Below are 23,403 nucleotides of genomic sequence, written 5' to 3'. Positions count from 1 at the left end.
ACCACGGAGATTATATGTTGGAGAGATGTCCAAAGGTATCTTTGAAGGTGAGTGACATCAGCAGAAGTGCTGAAGGAGGGGCAAGGGAGATTTAGTGAGTGTGAATGGCCTCAACCACATTCATCTACAAACACACACACACACACACACACACACACACACACACACACACACGCACACACACACACACACACACACACACACACACACACACACACACACACACACACACACACACACACACACACACACACACACACACACACACACACACACTTTACATTTGACAGGACTGAGATTACAACTGTTACATGGATACCTATTGGTACTGTAGTTTTACACAGTTATCACAAGCACCACTGAGACTATAGGACTGAGGGCTAACCAAAGGTATTTCTACAGTGAATGACATCAGTACATCATGTGATATAGGCCAATTGGATGTGTAGTGGGTGGGACAGGTCTCATAATGGGATTCTCTTTGTCACTGTCTGTCTTTCTCTTCCCCACATCTCTGTGTGTGTATGTTTGACATATTATATTATGTTGGCCTTATATATGTGTGAGTATTCCTATCCAATGTGTGTGTGTGTGTGTGTGTGAAGTATCAATGGTGTACAGTTTGGTGTGTGTGCACAGACAGCTGCAAATAACCAATATCTGTAGCCCACTGTGTTGTGAGACATGGGCTTCATTTCTCTAAGTGTTGGAGCATGCCCAGTATGACCTTCTATATTGAGTGTGTGCATCCATTCTAGGGAGGGTTGGACTCCAGTTCAGGGTTTTGTGTGCTACAGCTACACCTAGCAAACTGTTTCTGCAGGATATCTATAGATAGATTGCCAATATGGAGACACAATGTGTTTAACATATGGGGATACTGTAACTATTGTTGTCTGTGCTGCTTGTGTGACATGTTTGGTTGTAGCATAGATTTTCTGACATACGTACTGTTTTACACTGTGATGTGTCATGTCATCAACTACTGACAGTTATCATTCTTTGCTCACAGTTATTTACTGGGAAATACAAGATGAATGAAGCTGAGATCAATATTCTGAGGCATATAGACTACACATTCTGGCACACACCTGCCATTGTGGAAGGGCAGCCACAGACAATAGACTGCTGGTTCTGTGTAAATGGGCCAGCACCTTGTTAGTATGCTGGCTGGGGATCCCCTTCTTGTGCTTTTTTCAACTGCACAGAATGGCCATATCCTGCCAGGGCATGCCTCTCAGTTGTACAGAAACACCCAGGTTATCCAGAGGCAGGACTCATATAGCTGGTCAGTTTACCTTCACATTGAGGTTTACAAGCAGTTTTATGGCTATTCATTCATGGGTTTGCAGTTGGGTGTAGTACGGGGGACATTAGAGTTTCAGACTTCACACACTCCATAGTATCCATGCTTCTACACCCCCCCCCCCCATCTGTTATTCACTCTTCCACCTAACATTATGTAAGCAATATCTCAGAGGTATCCCTATAGTTGGGCCTTTACCCCAGTAGTATTTATGGCCTGATCCACAGTACTTGCAGTAGGACATGGGGAGGCATGCTACTGGCATTTGTCAACATGGCCTTGCATGTATTTTCTGTTTACTGTGTTAGGTTGTTAGTTGGGACTCCTGACATTCCATACATTGGCACTAGGGGTGAGGCATGGGCCTTTGCCAGAGGACTGTAGGCCATTTGAGAGTGCTGCAGGCCATTTGTTACTGCATTTCTACAGGGGAATGTGGGGGGGGGGGTGCACACTTGCAGACTTTAACATTTGACATAACTGTACTGGTATTTTGGTTACTCTGTTTGCTTCCATTTCATATTGTATTGTGACCTATCATGCAGACAGAAGGCATATCAGTAGAGTGCACATGTTAGATCTTAATGGCATATATTTCAGTTTCAGACTTCTTACCCTTCAGAACTAGAATGCAACTGCCAGACCTGTTGTAGTATGTCTGTGTAGGTCTGGTGGGGGGCTGTTCACCATTGCCATCATTTGGGGGCCTTAGCCCTGCCTCCCTTCATGGTCAGCTAGACCTGTCCTGCTGGGTGAGGCTGGTGGTGGGTGTGTGACCATAATAGACATCCATGTGTGTGACCTATTGACACCCACAGTTCTTTGGGCCATCACATGTACTGCGGTGGGGGTTGTCACCTTGTGTAGTACTGCCTAGCATGTTGACACCAGTATTTGTTGTGAATTAGCCTGCTGTCCCATATAGCTGTCTGCTGCTATCCCATTCAGCCACCCAATTCCCTTGCATGCTTGCATCCATATCATACATACAAGTATGCAAACATACTACTCCATTCAGTAATTGATAGGAAGGGTGACTTATCTTGTTGCTGGGCCAGTATTGAGGACAGTGCTGGAGGGCTGACTATGTTGGCTACACATAGTACACTCCCTATACATGATAAAGCTCATGTCTGGTATCCTTTTTACTGTATGTGCAGGTTGGAGAGAGGTATCAGTCCTTGGGTCCCTACAGTATCAGTGTGTGTGCTATGCGTTGCCTCTTTGCCAAGGCCAGGGCATACTGTGCATGCCTCGTTCTGCTTACAGGGGCAGGCTCAGGATGTTCCTCCTCTGAGTCCCCCTGTGCCTGTGCTGGCCTTGGCAATGGTGGGGGGTTGTGTCGCCCTTCCCCCATGCTGTTCCTACTGCAGCTGTTTCCACAGGATCATATTGTGTAGCATGGCACATACTATGAACATTTGTGTACATGTTGCTGGAGAGTACTGCAAGGCTCCACCGGATATGTCAAGGCAGCAGAACCGTGACTTGAGCATCCCAAACACATGCGCTACAATGATCTTGGTTTGTGTGTGTACCTCATTATGGTGTTCTTGTTCAAGTGTGTGTGCATTTCTGATGGGTGTCATCAGAAACGACTCCGGTGCATAGCCGGCATCCCCCACTAGATGGCCATATGGGATGTCCCCACTGGCAAATGCCTGATACAGCTGTGAGCAATACCACATGTGGGAGTTGTGATAGCTTCCAGGACTGGCAGCACACACATTCATGATAATGCCCTGGGCATCGCACAAGACCTGGCAGTTGATGGAGGGGAAGCCCTTGCGGTTTATGTAGACCCTGCCCCACTCAATGGGTTGTGCTTTGATGTGAATGTACATGCAATCTATAGCACCAACTACCTCAGAGTGTTCTGCTATATGGTGGAAGTGATGCATACATCTGGTCAGCACCTCATGGGCGGTGGGAGAATATATGTGCTCATTGGCCTGTTGTGTCATGGCATCCAAGAACTGGTGGAGTACCCTGGATGTTGATGCCAGTGAGACCCACATGATAACCCCAGTTGGTCTTTGGAAGGTACCTGTGGCTAGTATTCTTAAGCCTAGACATACCTTGGTATCCACTGGGATAGGTTCCCTTCTATTAGTTCTGTGTGTGAGGTGTGGCTGGCACAGCTCAACGATTTGCTGTAGAATGTCCCTATCCACCCTATAGCACTCTACTATCTGCAGCTCATGTAGGCCCTGGTAGGTTACCCTGGGTCTGTACACTCTTCTCCTCCTACTCACTGTGGGTCAGTTGTCAGCATTCTCCTCCTCACCACCTTCAGTCAAATATTGATGGAGTAAATCAGCAGCAGCAGCCTCTAACATTTTTAGTTAGTTTTGCTAGTTAAATATCCCCCATCTATGTACACCGATGGTGTAGAATTTGTGGGAAAAAAACTGTCTGTAGGGTGTTTACATAGTTTATTATTAGTGTGCTGGGCTGCTGCATGTACAATTGGCTGATTCTGATACATTCCATCTGCCAGCTATGTTAGTTCTCCTCGATTGCCTTCCTAGTGCTGTTTCCCCTTCCCATTTCCTCCCTATGTAAGCCCTGAGGTGCGCCGCGCATACCCAGTGCTCATATGTAAACAGTGCTGCCATTTCCTCTTTTTTTTTTTTTGTTTAAATACCAGTGCGTGGAGCGCACACCCGTTTAGGCTATATACACAGTGCTCAGGCACATCTGACACACCCCCTTCCTTAGCTGTGCTTAGCTAAGGGCAAACACAGGCCACAGAGCTCCAATGAGTTTACAGTAAGCATGACACACCCACTTATGAAGTCATTCAGCTCTTACACTTACACTGTTGTATTGCTGCACCTACACGGTTAGGTACAAGCTAACACTTTGAAGAAATCTGTGATTCAGTATAACTCCCCTCATTTGCATTCCCCAGTGTGTAGGTCATTAGATACTGCACTTAAATGGACCCCTTCCCCTTCACAACCAGTGCTCCCTGGTATTGTTTACAATCTGCATGCCATTGACTATAACGGCAAAATTCAGAATTAACTTAAAATTGACTTTTCTCATTTTTATTTTGGCACCATCCCATTTGCACGCTGCTGCCCTAAGCTTAAACGGACGAGATAGGCCAAAAAAAAAAAAAGTTTAATTTAAAAAAAAGAAACTGTTTTTAATGCCAATGGCCTTATTTTTGGCCATTGGCATGTGTGTTTGACTGTAATACATGCTTTCCACAAGCTGTCCTGCCTCCGTTTGTTCAGATGCAGAAATGTATTCAGTTGCTAACTGAATACATTTCTGCTCTGACACTGTTCCTGCATGGAGTCCGGGCAGCTTCATGGATCACAAAATCACCTCATTTGCATGTTTTTTACCAGCAGATGAGGTAATTTGCATCCCACATGGCTTTCCATGCAGGAACAGTGTAGGGCCGCTCATGCATGTGAATCCACCATGAACCTGGATCGCAAAGCGGCCAGTTTTCATGCAGGAGCGGCTACACTGTTCCTGCATGGAAATCAGCCATTCGTGAATCCATAGTATTATCAAGTAACAATAAATGACAGCAAGTCTAACAATCCAGAGCAAAGAAAGAGCATGTGGAACAGTTAAAGAAAGCATAGAAGGGGTGAGAATGGTTACGTTATGTAGCTGCCTTGAATGAGTTTACATTGGCCTTGTTTGAGGATATGTGATTTATATATTAAATCCCTTAAAAGTAGATGACTACTTTTTAAGTCAACAGCTTTCCTGTTGCCCAAATGTATCAGGCAGGAAAGCAGACTGACTTTTTCATGAGACTGACGTAATATCAGAGTTGGGAAATATGCCCTTTCCCAAGTATTGTGTGATCTCAGACTTGGTATATATAACTAGTAGGAGGTGTGGGCCCCTGCAAAAAATATTGATTTTATTTTGCATGCTCCAATGTTGTATCTCACAGCATACATATCATGTTGCCTTTTTTTTCAGTTTTATGTGGTGGAAGTTTTTATTTTTTGAGTTTTAGATTAAATTATATAGTTTTATATATATACATATATATGGGTCCAGGACTGTTTACCAAATGTATAATTTATTGAAACACAAACTCTGGTGCACAGTTTCGCGAAAGTGCTTTTTCACCAAAAATGCACTTTCACGAAACAGAAATAAAAAAGTAAAAAACATCACAAAAGGGCTGTTGGTGAGATTGCGGCACAGTGGGGATAAGGGAGTATTCCCTTTTCCCCACTGTAGTGTGTTCCCGGTGTGAGAATATAAAAATAATCATTACCAGAATCCAGTGGCACCACCAAAGAATGCTCCAATACTCTGAGAATATAAAAGTAGGGGGGGTGGGGGGCACAGCCCACCACATGGGGGGTGCAGGGGGTTTACCCCCCTGCATAAATGTGATTAATGTTTTTTTTTTAAGTTTATGTGTTTTATTTTTTTATTAATGTTTCGAGAAAGTGTATTCTCAGTAAAAAGCACTTTTGCGAAACTGTGCGCGAGTGTTTATGTTTCGGTAAATAGTGATTCCAGTAAATAGTCCTAGATCCATATATATATATATATATATATATATATATATATATATATATATATATGGGTCTACTGCTTAACATCGAAAATACACTTCTCCAAAATTAAGCAGTAGACCCTACACTTCAGCAAAAGTCCACTTAAACAAAAGTGCACTTTCGCTGACGTCTACTACCCAAAACAAAAACACTAAAGCATGTTTTTGCAGGGGGGCAAGCCCCCTGTACCCCCATGTGGGGGGCTGTGCCCCCACACACCCCCTACTTAAATATACCAACTCCAAGATCGCACTACAGCAGGGAAAAGGGAATATTCCCATTCCGTGCTATGGTGTACCTGCCGAAGTCAATGTTCGAAGTTTCACTACTTCGAACAACTGGACACGGTGAAGTGGAGTTCGAAGTAGTGAAACGTCTAATAAATTGACGGAACCCATATATATATATATATATATATATATATATATATATATATATATATATATATTGTCTATCACAAGGTTGAAGCCCACAATACTGAAATACATAGTCCTAGAAACATAATATGGAAGACAAAAACTCTGAAGACAAGAATGTTTAAAAATGTTGAATACTGAATATCCCTATTAGTGTAAACCCAGGGGCAAGTGCTTAAATGGGTTCTGCAGGGGAAGCAAGTCCAGAAGTTCAACACTGTTGAAACTAGTACTATACTATGAAACTGTATATAAGGGGACCTTCATTGTGTCACTACTAGACAGAGGCACAGTATTCTAAATTTATTCTGTACATTTTTTGTACCATTTCATGGGGTGGCAAAAGCCACATCACTATGGCTAGGCTTACAAATGCCCCAGGGCAGATAGCCTAGTACTATACTATGAAACTATGAAACTGTGGTCTTCAGCTTTTTGATCTTCTATATTATGTTGCCGTGATTATGCACTTCAGTACTATGAGCTTCAACTTTGTGATAGGTAACTAGATAGATAGATAGATAGATAGATAGATAGATAGATAGATAGATAGATAGATAGATAGATAAAAGATGATTTCTGGCAAGAAATATCATTTCAGGTAATTAGCTGCAAAATCACAGTGTGCAACAGAAATGTTCAACGTTATATCAGAGTTCATGATAGAAACCTATAAGATGAATGCTTTTAAAATGTTTTATTCCAAAATATTATAAACTACCAAAGGTATGATTTTATGTTTCATCTGGTGAATGATTTATCTACAGTTTATTATAAAAGTTCAATATTCTTTACAATTTCTGAAAGTTACATTGTATGGAACTTTATATACTTTATGACTTAGGCCCCTAATGTTTCAAAATATAATTAACTGCCAAAGTAACCAGCCCATGTTTAATTTTGGTCAACATTTCCACATAGAATTTTGCACAAGATCTGTGAAATACCATCTAAAGTACCTCACTTCAAGAAGAGTTGCACTGTTATAATACATTTTACCCATTATGGTGATTCAAACAGGAACCATCATATTTTACAATGCAATCGTACACTCTTACTTCAGAATCCATCAGATAGATATATAAGATGCATATTCTGAAAATGCTCTGCCAAAGTATTACAAAGAAAGTAATAAGTCTGCATTTCTTTAATGAACAATTCTTTATAACATATTACACTTCCGTATTTTTATACTAGACTGCATAACGCATTTAATCTGAAGATATAACCTCATACTGATTTGTGCAATTATAATACAGCTACTATTATAACACAGCTTACCATACAAGTAGATATACTGTTCTTACCTCTCCCTACCTCCCCACAATTCACATTCAGTGCTTGTTGCCCAGGCGCACCCTTTCCATCTCCCAAATTCAAGCTCATTGTTTGCTGTCCAGGGTCACCCCACCCAGCTCCCCATTTCTGTTGAACGCTTGTTGACCATAGTCATCCATTCAAACTTCCCAAATTCCCATTCAGTGTTTGTTGATTATGACCTCTCCCTCCCTCCATCTCCTGAATCCATGTTTAGTGTTCACTCTTTAAAGGGTACTTCAGTGATTATCTCTGGTGCCTCATAATTCCTGTGTCTGGAGCTTGTACCTGATCTCCAGTTACTTCTTTTGTGGGTTTCATGTTTTCCATCTTCCCATATGGATTTCTTCAGAAAACTCATGCTTCTTTCCACCTTTGAAAGAACTGCTGTAAAGAGTGCTAATGTGTAGTGCTCATACATTCTTTCTTACCAGTGTAATAACAAAATTTTTGTGGTCAAGTATAAAAAAAGACTGCAAGACAAAATAAGATTAGGACAATATTAGTATATTTCTTATAATAACAGTGCTAATCTTTTATTCATATATGTGTTTGAGACTCATTATATTTTTATAACTTCACATGTAACTACTAGGCTGACTGCCTTTGTTGGCTATTTTAAGTTTAGCCAATTTTCCTTCTGAGACCAGGATCAAACACTGTACATTTCATCTGTCAGGTAAACATCTAAACCATTATGCTAGCACCCAGTAGATGCATGCAGTAATGTCTGTTGCTGTAATAAAGAAAGAATGTGCAAATGGTGTGCAGAAAAGGGAGTTCAAATGTTATTAAATTAGACACAATCCCATAATGCCCTGATATTCATGGGGTCGTTAAAATAAGTCCACCTAATTTGTGATGTGTATCCAGTGCATACATTTCACTTTTATAATGAGTCATTTGGATGTTGTTTTGAAATATCTTTTTGTGTACTTTAAACAGTGGCATATTTGCTAAGGAATTTAGTGTGCATTTAATCTGAAGATATGCCATCATACTGATTTGTGCTAGTATAACACTGTTGCAAGTCCAAACCTTCATTTGTTGTTATTCTTTTATGGCTTTGAAGTGGATTCATTCATTAATCTTGCCAATAAAGAACAAGACAAGGAAAATGACTGCACTATCTGGTTTGAACTTTGACCTGTAAAATAATTGTTATAAAATACGTTTTCTGTACCATGTTACTATTAATTTACTCTGTCTCTCCCTTCCTCCAACAACATTGCTGCAGATAATTACCAGTACAATCCACCATTCAGTATTAACAAGTTTTAATGAAAGATTTTTTTTTTCAAATAATCTTTCATTTTCACAAGAGTTATTTCCTGACTTCTGCTCCCATGTAAATTTATTTTAATTATCCTTTGTTTTGGAAATTTTACAAACAAGTCGTTGGAAGAAGTAGGACTATGTTTCCAACCTGTTCATGACAAGAACCTTTGAGTTATTTGTAGTGTTGTTCATATCTTTCTAGTATTATGCCTATAAAATCCTATATTTGTTATATATTTCTCCTTTTAAGTTAAGAAGGGAATATTGCTGTTTATGGATGTAGCAGCCTTACTCACGCCATATAATTATTTTCTGAAAGGGTCTGCATACCCTTACTTGTTCTGAGACAAGGTCACCTGATAAGGAAGTTGATCGTTCTGAATTGCTATAATAGAAAAGTAGATCAGAGTCAAAGTCATGTACCTATCTGGCTTCTAGAAAATTTTGCAGCATTAAGAAGAGGAACATGGCTGGAATTCTGTGGTATGACCATCATAAGTGCAAGGCCATCTTCTCGGCTTCATTTCCCTTGCCTTTTACAGTCATGTAAAGCATGGTCTGATTCTTGGCAGGGTATCCTCTATGCAGAGTGCGGATATCCTCCCCATGCTTCTCAACTTCTTTGCCAAACAAGTCTGAACAAACCAAAACTAATAGGGAAAGGATGAAAATTAGGGACAATTTTTAAATATTACTCTAATTCACTTAAAACATTACTACAACAATAGGTTTTGCATCACCATTCATTTTCTGAGTAATAAGTCTGAACCTCTAATATCAGGCATTATTGCCTGACTACAATCCATTGTAATTTACAAGAAAATCAAAAAATAAATATATATACATACATATATATATATATATATATATATATATATATATATATATATATATATATATATATATATCTCACAGGTAGGGCAAAGATATGAGGCACAATCAGGGACAGCTGAGAAGTATGATCGTCCCTGCATCTGCAAGGATTTTCTCCTGGGTGCTCCAGTCTGCTTTTAGTTCATAAAAATATGCAGTAGATGAATTGTCATTCTACAAATTTCATGTAGGCATGCACACAGTGTTTGAGTGAGTGAGTGAGTGAGTGAGTGAGTGAGTGAGTGAGTGAGTGAGTGAGTGAGTGAAAGTGTGTGTTTCGTGATAGACCAGCAGTCTGTACAATATAACTTTCATTGTATTAATACTTGACTGCCAGAACAGTCTCTGGCATCCCTTTATAAACAGTCATGCAGGTTATTAGCAAATGGCTGGATGGATTACTTTTAAGAAAGATAATGGCTGGGTGGATGGATTACTCTTATCAGAGATAATTGCTTAAATCTTGATTTTCTCCAAACTGTTGTCAAAATATCTGTGGAATATGAGAATTGTCTCACTGAGGTTTCAGTGCCCTACTTTTCTAGAGATTAATGTCGTCCCTTAGCATGCACCAGCATACAGTGATGCCAGAGCAGGGCATCAATATAATTCCAAGTCAGCCTGTGTAATTATGTGGCTTAAAGGAAAATAAGGTAGCTTGTGCCAGGCTACTGGGCCATCACAAGAGAATAGCTAGTCAGTACTAGAACATGCACCTTCCCAGTGGACAGGGAGTAGATTTCTACTCTGGCTGATTATTTCCCTTCTGCCCGTCATGCTGCTATCAAGGTTGCCAAACAAACCTGGGTCATATTTGGCCTATTTGGCAACTTGACCATATGTCAGCAAAATATGCTGAACTGAAACAATTTCAGGGAGTGTAATAGGTATGACTTCCTGAAGAAAATAAAGGTGGTAGTATTTAACCTTTTGCCATTTTTTGTTCCAAGGAAGTAGTATTTCCAGGTAAGTATGTCCATCTGAGCAAGATTTTTTAAATTATGTTTTCATAGACTGGTCCTTTATTTTCTGCTGCTTGTGAATGAATGTAGCATGAAATTAAGTATGCTATAATAAAATATTAAATGGTTACACAAATGTTGCAATAAATACAGTTTATTCACAGTGATTACATTTAGTTTTAAGTCGCTGCAGTTACATGAATTTTCTTTAGTGCTGTATTGTTTTATTTCTTCTTTCAATAGACTGAATTAGTTCTTGTCATTTCAACATCCCAGACTAAGGCACAAAAGAACAGAACATATTGCATCTTATAGTCTACTCTTAACTGAATGTGGCAGGAGCCCCTATAACTAACCCATTGAGTATGCTATGACATTCATTTCAATAAGGAATGGGAAGGGATAAGGCATTACTGCATGAATCACTTGACCCAGCCAGTGTTTAGTAATATAAAAAGAATGGGTAGCATTGTTAGTCCAGCAGAGTAGCCATCCCTTAGGGACATCTTATATTTCAAACACGACTTCAGTAGTGAAGCCTGACAAGATTTAGTAGTTCTGTACAAAGCACAAAAAGGTTAACTACTTTATCTTCCTTATAAATCTGCTATTCTTTCATAGAATGAGACACAAGTCAGAAAAAAAATCGGTAAAATATCAGACATTTCTCCATTTTTTTTTTCATGTTTTCTTCTGTGTTATGTTAACATGCCAAAGAGTTACATAAATGTTCTTAAAATTTTCTGTGGATATGCTTGTGGTTTGTCTGACAGCAATATTTCTATTAGTGGTAGAAGGTTTTGTTTAGAATTTCTTCTTCTTCTTCTTGTATTTGCATGTTTTTATGTCACTATATGGCCTTGTGGTTATTATTTTAATATTTTAAACATTGTCACATTGTATGGCTGGTTTAAATTAAATGGTAGGTGATTTCTGTGAAAGTTTTCTATTAGTCATTAACATTGAAAGCCTTTATTTAGCTAGTCAGCTTAATGAAAAAGCCATTCAGACCCACATCTGTTTGACTGACAGTAAATAGTGAATTGTTGAAACGACATCACCTACACTTTTCAAAGGATTCGCTGTGCTTTACCTTAATCTCCAGGTCAACAAAACAATGTCTGTGATGTTTGCAAAACTACTTTACCGTTTGATTTAAGTCTGTAAATGTGTTGTTCACATAATATATTATTGTTTTATGAAGCCTTCAATATGGAAATGTTATCATCAGACCACATTTTCTTTTGTCATTTTGCATATTTGCTTGATAATTATACAGAATTATTTTACTTTGCATGAGGCTACCTTGCTTTTGAAGATAAATAAATGAAAACATTTTGCTTTTTGTTATCTGTTTCTTATAAATACTTTACATCACTTACTGACATCCTTGAAAATTGGAGCAGGTATTTTCATTAAGTGTGTGTAAAATAGTCCCCTGGATTCTCAAAGGGTTGCACGGAGTGCAAGATTGGTGCAGGAGCCCACGGAGGCAATATGTCTGCCGTGCAATCCAGGAACAGCCTGCAGGGGCATGCACGAGCGCTCCCTGCACTAATCTTACATGGACTAAGCCCTGGTATGCAAATCACCCCATTTGCAGGTGAAATCCATGCAAATTAGGTGATTTTGCAATCCAGGAAGCTTACCACAGTCCGTGCAAGACTAGTGCTATCTGCAGAAATGTACTCTGTTAGTAACTGAGTACATTTCTGCAAACTCCAAAACGGAGCTATGACAGCTCCAGATAAAGGCTGCATATCATTGAAGAAGCATGCCAATGGCCAAGTATAAGGCCATTAGCATTGCAAACAATACAAAAAAAAAATCTACTTTTATTTTTTTTAGCCGATCTCGGCTGTTTAAGCATAGGGCAGCAGTGCGCAAATGGGATCGGGGGGGAAATAAGAAAATAAACCTAAAATAAGCATTCTAACTAAAATCAGTATTCTGCCATGCAAGTCAATGGCAGGCAGAAGACAACCTGGCCAGTGAGTAGTGGTTGCTAAGGGGGAAGGCTCAGTGTGACACATGTAACTAATCATTAGCAGGCAATCCTATGTAAATGAGGGGAAGGATAGTGAATCCCAATTTTCCCCAGCATGTGAGTCAGGTCCCAACAGTGTAAGAGTATGAATAGCTGCGTGACATCATGGGGGGGGGGTGAAACATACTGTAAGTGGATTGGAGCCCTGTGGCTCGGGTTTGCTCCTAGCTTAGCACAGCTAAGCTAGGGGATGTGTCTAAACCTGCCTAGCACGCTTTACAAAGTGTAAGTGGGTGTGCGCATCGCGCACCGGGTTTTACAAGAAGAAAAAAGAAGTTAAACCAGGAAATAGCATCAGTGTGCACATCTGAGAACTCTGCACAGTGCACACACAGGCTTAAACAGAAGGGCAATGGGAAGGAAAAACAGCAATAGGAAGGAAATCAAGGAGTACTAGCTTAGCTGCCAGGTGAAACGTATCAGAACCAGCCAATTACACAGGCAACAGACCAGCCCAGCCCAGAACACTACTATAAACTATGCAAACACCTACCTCTCTGTTTTTTCCCACACTCTACACCACCGGTGTAAACAAGCGGGGAACTTTTAACACTCACAACAGCAAAATGTTAGGGGCTGCAATAGCTATCATAGAACATGTGGAAGAGGCTGAGGGTGGTGAGGATGTGAATGCTGCCGAGCAACCCACAGTGAGGAGATGAAGAAGAGTGTACAGACCCAGGGTAACCTACCAAGGGCTACATGAGCTGGAGATAGTGGAGCGCTTTATGGTGGACAGGGACCTCCTACAACAAATTGTTGAGCTGTGCCGGCAACGCCTCACACACAGAACTAACAGAGGGGAACCCATCCCAGTGGATACCAAGGTATGTGTAGGCCTAAGAATACTAGCTACAGGTACCTTCCAAAGGCCAACTGGGGATATGATGGGGATTTCACAGGCATCAGCATTTAGGGTACTCCACCAATTCCTGGATGCCATGTCAGCACATGTCAGTGAGCATGTATATATCCCTAACACCCGTGAGGCGTTGGCCAGCAATATGCATCTCTTCCACCAAATAGCAGAATACCCTGAGGTAGTGGGTGCAATAGACTGCATGCACTTACACATCAAAGCACCACCCGGTGAGCGGGGTAGGGTCTATATCAGCCACAAGGGCTTCCCCTCCATCAACTACCAGGTCATGTGCAATGCCCAGGGCATAATAATGAACGTGTGTTCTGGCATCTGACGCAGTTGTACCAGAGGTTTGCCAGTGGGGACATCCCACATGGTCACCTAGTAAGGGATACTGGATATGCACTGGAGCCATGGCTGATGACACCCATCAGAAATGCACACACACCCGAACAAGAACTCCATAATGAGGCACATGCACAAACAAGAATCATAATAGAGCGTGTGTTTGGGATGCTCAAGTCACAGTTCCAGTGCCTGGACACATCTGGTGGAGGTTTGCAGTACTCACCAACTACATGTACCCAAATTGTCCTTATATGTGCCATGCTACACAATATGATCCTGTGGAAACAGCTGCAGCAGGAACAGCATGCGGCAGGGCCACACAGCCCCCCACCATTGCCAAGGCCTGCACAGACACAGAGTGACTCAGAGGAGGAACAACCTAAGCCTGCCCCAGTAGGCAAAAGGAGGTGTGCCCAGTATGCCCTGGCCTTGGCAAAGAGGCAACGCATAGCACATACACTGACATGGGAGGGACCCAGGGAATAACACCTCTCTCTGACTCTCGCATATAGTAAAAGGGATGTCAAACATTACACTACCTGTGCCTAACCATGTGTTATAAGTGTACTATGTGCATCCAACATAGGCAGCCCTGCAGCACCACTGTCAATACTGGGACATCCACAAGGTAAGTGATTCACACATGACCATCGAGGAGGGTCACATACCCAACAACATCACAGCCAGCAGGACAGGTGTAGACAAACGCAAACAAATGCTGTACTATGGCCTCTGAATGAGGCCTATGGGTAACCTCCCCCACAGGCCTATACAGACAGACTACAGCAGACCAGGCAGTGGGATGTCAGTTGTGAAGGCTAGGAAGTCAGAAACTAATATGTAGGTAATTAAAAGCTAAGAACTGTAGTACACTGGTATGCCTCTAGCCAGCACGATAGGTAAGACTACAGACTGAAATGGAGTACCCAACATACCAGTACAGTCCTAGCAAATGTGTACAAGCATCAGGTGTGCCCCCCCCCATCCTACGTAGACATATAGCAACAGTCAGGTGTGCCCCCCCAATCCTGTTTAGAAATGTAGAAATAGTCAAGTGTGTCCTCCCCCCATCCTACATAGACATATAGCAACAATCAGGTGTGCCCCCTCCCAATCCTGTATAGAAATGTAGAAATAGTCAGGTGTTCCCCTCACCCCACTATGCAGAAATGTAGCAACAGTCAATGCCAAATGATTGATCGATTCCCTGCAGACACAGCATGCTACCTGTCGGTGTACAACACAAAGGTCCGCACTGCAGTACAAACTACCTGGACTTGATCCACACATGCAGTACAGACAGCCATACTAGGCATGCTCACACACTTAGAGAAATGAAGGCAATGTCAGTCAACAACATACTGAAAGGTCATACTGGGCATGCTCACACACTTAAACACATGAAGGCCATGTCTGCAAACACCAGTGGACCAGACATATCTGGCAGTTGCAGTTGTTCGTGCAGACACTTGTCAGTATGCACCAGTCATGCCTTGCACACACAGTGGATAGGAATACAGACATATATGAAAGGACAACACATTATAATAAGCCAAAGGTAAATGAACACAGATGTGTGGAAGAGGGTGACCGTGACAAGAAGCCATCCAGGCCTGTCCAACCCAGCACACAGCCAAAGGGCCCCAAACACATGAGGTGCAGATGTCACTCACTGCAGATACTAGCCACCAGTACCTGTCAGCATTACAGACTATGTGGTGCATGTGCCAGCTGTGCAACATAACTGTACAAGGAAGTAGTCATCTAGTAGCTGTATACATGTACCTGTGACATATGACCCTGTGTGTGGCCGCATGTGGCATGTCAACCCCTAGATGAATGGGTTATGGCCCATGCACACACCGCTCTCCCCATAGCCCTACTATGACAAGCCTGCTGAGTGCTGAGGGCATCCAATGTGAAATACACCTTTGGGAGAGTTGAAGCCCAGTAATCTCCATGGCATATCCCATAACTGTGTACTGCTGTAGTGTGAAAAACTAGTTAGGTAGCTGTTTTGACCCCAGACTTGGCAACTGTGAGTTTTTGTGTGTGTCTGTCTGACTACTCACACTCCTTACAATTCATATACTCAGCTTTGGCAAAGCTGCTGATGTCACCCACCTAGAAATACACCTCTGGGAGTGTTGTAGCCCAGTAATCTCTGTAGCACGTCCTGTAACTGCGTACTGCTGTAGTGTGATAAAGTAGGTAGGAGTTCTAACCCCAAACTTGCCAACTGTGTTTGTGTGTGTGTCTGACTGTGTAGAGAACAATGCTTTTTAGGGTACTCACACTCCTTACAATTCATATACCCAACTTTGGCAAGGCTTCTAATGTCACCCACCTAGAAATACACCTTTGGGAAGGTTGTAGCCCAGTAATCTTTGTAGGGCATCCTGTAACTGCGTACTGCTGTAGTGTAATAAAGTAGTTAGGTAAATGTTCTAACCCCAGAGTTGACAACTGTGAGTGTCTCTGTAAAGAATGATGCTTTTTAGGGTACTCACACTCTTACAATTCATATACCCATCTTTGGCAAGGCTGCTGATGTCACCCACCTAGAAATACACCTCTGGGAAGGTTGTAGCCCAGTAATCTCTGTAGTGAGTCCTATAACTGCGTACTGTTGTAGTGTAATAAAGTAGTTTGGTAGGAATTCTAACCCCAGACTTGGCAACTGTGTGAGTGTGTGTCTGACTGTGTACAGAGTGATGCTTTTTAGGGTACTCACACTCCTTACAATTCATATACTCAACTCTGGCAAGGTTGCTGTCATGCACCTAGAAACACCTCTGGGAAGGTTACAGCCACTGATGTCTGTAGCGTGTCCTGTAACTGTGTACTGCTGTAGTGAAATGCAGTTTTAAGGTAGGTGTTCTAATCCCAGACATGGCAAATGTGTGTGTGTGTGTGTGTGTGTCGAATCCTGTCTGTGTAGAGAGCAATGCTTTTTAGGGTACTCACACTCCTTACAATTCATATACTCAACTTTGGCAAGGCTGCTGATGTCACCACCTAGAAATACACCTCTGGGAACATTGTATTCCAGTGATCTCTGTAGCGTGTCCTATAACTGCGTACTACTGTAGTGTGATAAAGTAGTTAAATAGGTGTTTTAATCCCAGACATGGCAAGTGTGCATGTCTGTATAGAAAAGGATGCTTTTTAGGGTACTCACACTCCTTACAATTCATATACCCAACTTTGGAAAGGCTGCTGATGTCACCCACCTAGAAATACACCTCTGGGAAGGTTGTAGCCCAGTAATCTCGGTAGTGTATTCTGTAACTGTGTACTGCTGTAGTGTGATAAAGTCGCTAAGTAGGAGTTCTAACCCCAAACTTGGTGAGTGTGTGTGTGTGTTTATGTATGTGTCTGACTGTGTCAAAAGTGATGCTTTTTAGGGTACTCACACTCCTTACAATTCACATACTCAACTCTGGCAAGACTGCTGATGTCTCGCACCTAGAAATACACTTCTGGGAAAGTTACAACCCAGTGATATCTGTAGTGCATCTTGTAACTGGGTACTACTGTAATGCAATAAAGTAGTTAGGTAGGTGTTCTAATCCCAGACATGGCAAGTGTGTGTGTGTTGCACCCTGTCTGTGTAGAGAGCAGTGCATTTTTAGGGTACTCACACTCCTTACAATTCATATACTCAAATTTGGCAAGGCTGCTGATGTCACCCACCTAGAAATACACCTCTGGAAACATTGTACCCTAGTGATCTCTGTAGCACATCCTGTAACTGCATACTGCGGTAGTGAGATAAAGTAGTTAGCTAGGTGTTTAAATCCCAGACATGGCAAGTGTGTGTGTCTGTTAGACCCTGTTTGTGTAGAGAGTAATGCTTTTTAGGGTACTCATACTCCTTACAATTCATATACTCAACTTTGGCAAGGCCGCTAATGTCACCTACCTAGACAAACACCTCTGGGAAGATTGTAGCCCCGTAATCTCTGTAGTGCATCCTGTAACTGCGTACTGCTGTAGTGTGATTTAGAACTGTGGTAGACTTTCATCCCCACCCATGGCAGTTCTGGATGTTTTGTGTGTGTTTCAATGTCTGTATATGGAGCAATGCATTATAGTCTAGTCACACTCAGTACATTTGAAATAGCCTACTTTGGCAATCCTGCTGATGTCATTCATTGTGAAATACACCTTTGGGGAAAGATTTCTCCATTAATCACCATGGTGCATCCTATAACAGGTCCATACTGTAGTGTGATATAGATCCCTGTTAAGGGTTCTATACCCACACATGTTGGTTGTTGATGTTTTGTGCATGTGTCACTGTCTGTGAAGGGAGCAATGCATTTTAGGCTAATCACTCGAAGTACATTTCAAATGCCCTACTTTGGCAATCATGCTTATGTCATTCATTGTGAAATATACCTTTGAGAAAAGTGCTATCTAGTAATCCCTGTGGTGCGTCCTATAACAGCTCTATGCTGTAGTGTAATATAGACCTCTGTTAGGGGGTCTATGCCCATACACATGTCAGTTGTGGATGTTTTGTGTGTGTGTCACTGTCTGTGTAGGGAGCAATGCATTTTAGGCTAGTTACTCGCAGTGCATTTCAAATGCCCTGCTTTGTCAATCCTGCTGATGTCATTCATTGTGAAATACACCTTTGGGGGAAGCGTGCTCCAATAATGTCTGCGGCGCGTACTATAACTGTGTAGTTCTGTAATGTAATAAACTAGTTAAGTAGGGGCTCTACCCCCAGACATAACAAGTGGGCATGTGTTTGTAACTCGTATCCTCTGTAGAGGTGGATGTGAGTGTGTAGCCAATGTGGAGTGAGTTTTGCATATTTCTTATATGGTGGCCCTACTATATATCACAATGTCTGCCATACAGGGATAACAGATGTGAAATAGCTGAGAAGCTGAGGTGCAAAGCCATACCCATACATGTGTCATCAAGTCCAGGCAATCACAGTTAGCAACCCCAGTATTACCCAGAGAACACTCTCAACCCATGTCTCATACACACACACATGCCTAGGCAACAGCCAGTATGTGAGTAGTACACTGCATATTGGCCACTGATAGTAACTATGAAGTGATAGCAGTGGGCTACAGAGGACATGTTACCCTGTCAATCTGTCCAATATGCACATTCATGCAGACAGTGCACCTCCCCCATGTTCCCCAATGGACACCTGCACGACCTGTGGTGCCATCACATGTGACACACAACAGACATACTATGCCTGACAACATGCCCTGTATGGACAGATGCCACTGACACCAGGGAATGCTGTTAGCATGCTATCAATGTAGGTGCAGGGTAAACCTGCTGCCCATTACCAGTTCCTACCACAGGTGGGCAAGACTGGCACATCTGATGATAATCTGTGTTCACAACATGGGCCAGACACCCCAGGTACAGTTCCACATGTCACTGTACATGCATGTGGGAGGTGTGCACATCCCAGACACCATCCATGTCATGGACTAAGGAACACATACATGGCAAGCGATGCACAGCATTGGCCACACACAATAGTCACCCAGGTGACTGGTTGGGGATGCAATACCCACCTGTGTGGGCAAATGCAGAAACTACAGCCCTGCGCCACAATGCAGACCATTGTCATGTGGCCTGATGCCAAGGTATACCCATTGTCTACCCTTGTATAGCCTGCTGGCACAGTCGACCACCACACACCCGTGCAGACATGCACCCATGCATGTCAGTACTGGCACCCTGTGTGTTTGTGTGTGTGTTGTATGGTGCATATGTTCACATCCACACTCACTACAACCCCCATGGGCATACTGAAGCATGCTGTCTGATGTCAGACACCTCCTCATACCCTTTGCCCATACAACCTCCATATGGCTGTGTAGTGCATGTGATACCAGCACAGTGATGTGTTGTGGCAATCCCACTACTGATGAGTTGTACTCCTGGCCCTGCCAAGTGTGTGTGTCCCTGTGAGAGTGTGGCTGTGTTGATGCTGGCACCTGTTCATGTGGACAGGCACATGTACATCACCTACCGTATAGCTACCATATCCCTGTTGCAGATGTCACTCACCATCATATATATGTTCTGAGTACTCCACAGCAGCTAACTCATGTGGCACATCCAATAACTGTATCAACCTGTGATAGCACTATATACTTTTCACGGGTTTGATTCCCTGTGCTGGTAGGTGTGTGACAGAAACATGCTTCAGTTTTACTCTCCCACCCCTCCCTGACATGTCTTTGCCTCTGTCTGCCTCTCCCACTCCCTCTCTGGTGGATGTGGAGACCTACGCCTGCTTTGCTTAGGGAGCAGCATGTGTATTTTAAGTGATGCTCATGATCAGCTGATGGCCTCTGCACGAATTGCAGCCTCCCCTAGCTGATTGCATGTGGAACAGCTGTGGTAACTTTCCCATAGCCAATTGCATGGAAACACACTCCAATATCTAGGAACATTATGGTGGTGTTGGCCCTTTTCATTCACTGTGAGCAGGAATCAAATCTGTTGTTTGGCAAACAGCATCTCAGATGGATTGGGGATTTACCTCTAACAACATACACTGTGGAAAGACGACAACAGACAGGAGGGGGATGTGCCTGACCTGAATACAGACTGTAAGTGCTGCTATACTGCATTTGGTGTAATGTTGGTTTAACAGTGTTTGTGTGGATATGGCTGTCATACATGTCTCAATACCTGCCATGTCAGTTCCATGTTTATAAGGAATCCCCATCTGCAGGGTCCGCTGCAGACTGGGCAGTGTTGTGCCTTTGGTTTCATGTGTTACCCACGGACCATCTAGCTGTGGACTGCAGGAGGTAGTGTGAGGATTGCAGTCTGTAGATGGTGAAAGCCGTGATAGTTACTGACGTCATATCCCTCATAGGACATATGTTGCAACAAACCCCGTTACAACAGTAAATGTAAGAGGTTATCACAGCAAAATGTCAATATTGGCCCTGCCTCCAGCCACACCTCTGTCAACCTTTGTACATATGTCATGCATGAAGTGGTGCATATGTGCTGCACACCATAATTAGTGTCATCATATCTGATAACAAGCCAGTGATATATCAGACTGCTACACATGTTATGTACAGTAGGGGTTATATTTCATGACATAGCCTGGACATTCTATGGATGTTTGTACAGTACTGCAGCCTGTGTACTTATGGTGAACATCGACAGTGTATGTATTGTTAATATGTACTTTAGCCTGTGTACATACTGTGGTAGATGTCATTGTTCTTGTTCCCCTCCTATCTGATGTTACATGCTGTTCCACTGTATGGTACTGTATTGGTGTACATGTTTGTAGGGTCATACACACACATGTCACATACCACAGACAATCATCAGACCAAACTGTGTAGCATCCCAGTATATGTAGGGTCAGTCTGTGAGTGGCACATATGAAGATGGTGTAGAACAGATAGTCCATATACTGTAATATTATGCTAGCTTACCACATGTGGCTGTGGCTGTGTTCACATTGGTTGTGGTTATGCACTTTCACACAGGTGTATCTTACCCTGTGCTATGACATGCCTGTTGAGCCTGCTATATATGCAGGTACATGTGCATTCCCTCATAGGAGATGTAGGCAAGTGTTGAGCCAGTCTGCCTGCAGCCTGCACAGTGCATTGTTACATGCCTAGCAGCTTAGTGTACTTACCAAGTGAGATGTCATGTGCAGATACTTGTCAGATGTACTGCTGCCGGGCCTCCCTTAACAGTCATGTATGTCAGACAGGGCAGTGGGATGCTGTACAGATGTATGTCAATATCTATTGGGTAGTATGTGACCATGGCACCCCTGTACCAATGGTCATTATGTGTCAGGCCAGACAGGGGTATTTGAATGCATAACCTATGGTGGGAAATGTATACCAGTCATTATGTGTTATACCCATCTACATGGCTGTCTCCATCCATATTGTCAGGCATGGTACACATGTTTTGCATAAAGGGCTTATGTGTATACCTCTGGACTGTACAGAGTGTGTCGGAATTTCCACATATATTGGCCAATATCTCTGCTGTAGTCCACAGGGGCATTACGTGCTATCAGCGGTACTTTACAATGATGTCCTTAGGATGTCTGTCAGTAGCCAGTGGCACACATGTTATAAGCAGATGTGACCTCCCACACACACCATGTCTGTGAAGACAATCCCAATGACAGTAGCAATAGTCCACTAATATACCTGCTATACATACCTGACATCCCCTTGCACTATGACTTTGGGACTATAGGGGCTGGGTTAGGGCTACAATCCATGTCCATATGGTGGAAATATATGTACATATACTTATCCAGATAGCCATATATCTATAAATATGATTACACATGTGTAGTACTTCCAATTACCACTGTCATGGCAACCACCCACTATAAATTCCTACATCATTTGGGCGTGGCCCCTTTATATTTCCTGTGTGATGGACATCCTTCCTGTGTGTCGACATCAGTGTTACCGACAGCAGGTAGCAATACCTCTTACAGTATTAGTGTATGGCAACAGTTGTCCACATATGTGCCTGTGTTCCAGCCTCTGTCCTCCACCTACATACCAAGCTTTGCACATATGTCATGCTGTCAGGGGTTGTTCTGTAGTGGGCTGTGAGTATATCACACTGCCATTGCTGCCATCAGTCCACTGCTGCTGTATCCCCCACACATACGGTGGGGCTGGGACCTTATATGTGTGGGCGTCACCTACACAATACCTGTGTGCCTTTATGCACTCCAGAGGCCAATGTATGTAACAGTGGTATATGGCCCTGTATTATTGAGTCTAGGGGGGAGCACCATAAATGACCTAGGCTGTTACAAACTGTGGGGGTATCAGGGGTGAGCTGCCTTAAGGTATCTGGATGTACAGTACCCTATATGTCACCTATATTTACATTACTTACATGCATTAGGTTAATGCAAGCCTACTGCATCCTTCCACACAGACTGTTCTGTTTGTCGGTGTGGTCATGATGGCATCCGTTATCCCTTGTTATGTAACAGCTACAACCCATATGGTCACATGACATCTTTACCACCTACTGAGTTTGTACAGAGTGTAGATAGAGGCTGCTGAACTATACACCTACATTACATACTTTTGATTGTTTGGTATCCTGTGGCCCAGTCGGTCTTCACTATTGTACAATTTGAATGGCTTGGCCTGGAGAGCAACAGTTGTGAACCTTCCCAGACTACTGTATTAGTGTAACTGTTTCACAGTTGCATTACTCTGTTTATATGGTTGTCAGTGTCTGAACAGATATATGACATGGCATATAGAACTGTAATAGTACACAATTAAAGGTTTTCCATTTCTGCAAACCTGTGTGTGGTGTTTTTCCTATGACCTTTCTGTGGGTATATGTTGCAGGCAATGACTGTCATTTGTATGGGTGGCCCATACAGTGTCCAGTTGTTCAGGTGTGAACTGTAGG

Source organism: Protopterus annectens, chromosome 7.part1 (assembly GCF_019279795.1).
Source record: "Protopterus annectens isolate FY-2018-M chromosome 7.part1, PAN1.0, whole genome shotgun sequence".
Taxonomy (NCBI): domain Eukaryota; kingdom Metazoa; phylum Chordata; order Ceratodontiformes; family Protopteridae; genus Protopterus; species Protopterus annectens.
Note: the sequence above shows the minus strand (reverse complement) of the source record.